Source organism: Carlito syrichta, unplaced genomic scaffold (genome assembly GCF_000164805.1).
Source record: "Carlito syrichta isolate Samal-C Ts95f unplaced genomic scaffold, Tarsius_syrichta-2.0.1 Scaffold303113, whole genome shotgun sequence".
NCBI lineage: Eukaryota > Metazoa > Chordata > Mammalia > Primates > Tarsiidae > Carlito > Carlito syrichta.
The window spans coordinates 166,558-169,607 of NW_007247209.1; the positions used below are offsets into that span (position 1 = coordinate 166,558).

The following is a 3,050-nucleotide window of genomic DNA, read 5'->3' on the forward strand; positions in this document are numbered from 1 at the left end:
GAACCTGCGGGCTCAGGCAATCCACTCACCTCAGCCTCCCAAAGGCGTGGGATTACAGGCTGAGCCACCGAGCCCGGCTACAACTGTCTTTTAAATTAAAAAAAAAAGAAACCAGTGAGGACTATAATTGGGATTACATTAAATCTATATAGATCAGTTTGGAGAAATTTGATATATTTATATAGTCTCTTTGGGTCTTCTTTGATATCTCTCAAAGATATTTAACCTATCATTTCTTGCACATATATCTGTGTTTAGTTTTTGTACCATTGTAATTTATAATGTGTCATGACTTAGTACACGCAACTCGAAAACAAAGCTTTACACTATTCACCATTAGTTATAATGTTTGCTTTGGGTTTTTTTAATTTTAAAAAAACACATAGCAAGCATTGTGTCAGAACAGTAAAGTTCCTTTCCATTCTTAGCTGTCAAATACACCCAAGATGAAGGCTCCTGGCTGGCAAGAAGCTCTTCTCCGTATGGTGATTCTTCCACCTTGTAACCTCACCATTCCCAAGGAACTTGTTGACATCCACATACAGAAAGCAGAAATGGAAAGAGCCCACAAGAAAACACATATATCCTTCTTAAAAGCCTTTGCCGGAAGCTGTGTTCCATTGGTGAGAAGCAGTCAGGTGGCTAGGTGCTTCCCGTAACTATGCTATTAAAAAGGAGCACGAATGTTGGTGGAGAGCTGGCTGATGCTAATGTAAGCCCACAGTGGTCTTAATACACTGTATTTTACATATTGGTAAATCCAGTTTGCTGCATTTCTTTAGGATTTTGCATCTATGCTCATAAGTGAGAGAGACCAATATTTCCTACCATTATCTTTGTTGGGCTTTGTTATTAAGGCTATACTAACTCGTAAAATGAATTTAGCTGTGCCAGGTGTAAATGCAAGGCATCTCAGCTCTCACTCCACCTTTCATCGCCCTGCTGTGACACTATTTCTCCCTTGCCAGCTGACGCAATGTTAGGCTCTGTCGGCAGGGGCCGCTACAGGGATGCTGGAGGAGGAAGCAGTTTCTCCTGGTTCTGGTGACCTTTCCTCCTCCTTGCTTATTTGGAGTTTGGCTGGAGTGCTACACACCCAGGGGGCTCACTTCCCATTGAGTTTCAGGGCACTCGAGCTGGCTTCCTGGTGGAGAGTTCAGAAGTACCCCTGCAAGCAGCTTCCCAGCAAGTCTACAGGTACCCCTGCCAGGTTCCGGAGAGTTCAGCAGCACTCCCATAGAGGGCTTCTCAGCAGTTGGCCAGGCAGTCCAGCCATGCCCCAGCAGGCTTCTCAACAAGTTTGACAGCATCTCCCTTCCTTATGGGCAGCCTCGGAGTGAACTGTGTGGACAGCAGTGTGTGTAGTGGGGAACAGCGGTCCTGCCTCCTACTGCTGGTTTCCAGTTCCTTGCCCACCTATCTTGGCCCAAAACACATGGACCAGATGAACCCAGCCAACCTTTCTGCCATCTCCCAGCCTTGGGTTGAACTCCCTTACTTCCAAATGCATACCTTCCTTGGGTATTCTCCCTCTAAGTATTCTTTAGAAGTCTCTCCTATCTCTGTATAGTAGTCAAATCCCTGGAATTAATTCTTTACATCAAACCTTCCTTGCTCAAATTATTGTGTGGCTACTGTCTCCTGCACTGGACCCTAACTGACACAGAATTGGTACTAGGAGTGACTACAAGAGACAGACTTGCAAAGACAGGATTTTGGAAATGGTTTGTTGTGCTCTTGAGCTTAAGCAGTGCTGAGGTCATTGCTAGTAGGCAATGGGATGCTAGTTATCAAAATTAATTGCTGGGTACTAAGCATCAGAATTGATCACGCTCTCACCTTTGGTTGACTGTGACAAACTGCCAATTGAAGCAAGTGCCTGGGGGCCCCAGTGGCTGCTGGACTTGGTTTTTTGTGGCAATAATGATGACTGCAGGAACTATGCTGTGGGGTGGAGGGTCCTGAGTGCACTAGTTACTTAGAGAGAAAATGACAAGCAAAGGTCTGTTAACGCTCAGTACAAGTCATGGTGAGAACCAGAAAATGTCAATGACAGCCCTAGAGGAAGCTTCTTTTTCTTGAAGTCACAGAGCTGACATTTCTGAAACTCAAACAGAAAACATAACTGTGTTGGTTGTGAGAAATAGTTGAATTATCAGTCTCACCAGTATCTCGTAAGAAAGTTAGGGCATTAAGAACATGAAAACAACCATGCGGCCCATCAAAAGAGGACTGGATTTTAAAAATGTGGTACAAGCCAGGCTCAGTGACTCAGCCTGTAATCCTGCGCCTTTGGGAGGCTGAGGTGAGTGGATTGCCTGAGCCCGCGGGTTCGAGACCCGCCTGGGCAGCGAGACCTCATCTCTACAATAAATCAAAAAATCAGCCGGTGTGATAGCGCACACCTGTAATTCCAGCTACTCGGAAGGCTGAGGCGGAAGGATCGCCGGAGCCCAGCAGGTCGAGCTGCGGTGGCCAGGAGCGGCCACTACACTCCAGTCTGGGCAACCGAGTGAGAGTCCAACTCAAAAAAAAAAAAAATGTGGTACATATACATGATGGAACACTACGCAGCCATGAAGAACAACAAAATCATGAACTTCACAGCAACCTGGATGGACTTAGAGTCTATAATACTGACTGATCTTTCACAGAAACAAATAACTGAGTATCACATGTTCTCACTCCTAAGCGGACCTTGAACAACTATCGTAATACTATAAGAAAAGGATTGGCAGTAGCAGGAAACCATAGTTGTTGGGGGGGGCGGGAAGGCGGGATTGGCAGTAGTAGGAACCTGCCTGGGGAAGAGGGGGCACACATCATCAACAAGGGTACCTGCATAATGAACATTTGCATACCTAACCCTGAATTGTACCCCACATCTTTAAAATAAAAAAATTAAAAGTTAAAAAAAAAGAAAGTTTGGGCATTGATTGGGAAGGAACAGGACAATGAAACTTGAAGCGGAGACATTTGGTTGAACCCAGATGAAACTGACTATATTTTTTTTTTTTTTGAGTTGGAGTCTCACTCTGCTGCCCAGGCTG

At 45.1% G+C, this 3,050-nt stretch overlaps 1 pseudogene; it reads right to left on the bottom strand.

The window, feature by feature from the left end:
* The window catches only part of LOC103260092, a 3,116-nt pseudogene extending 1,878 nt beyond the window's left edge, over positions 1 to 1,238 (bottom strand).
* Positions 1,239 to 3,050: the final 1,812 nt, after the last annotated feature.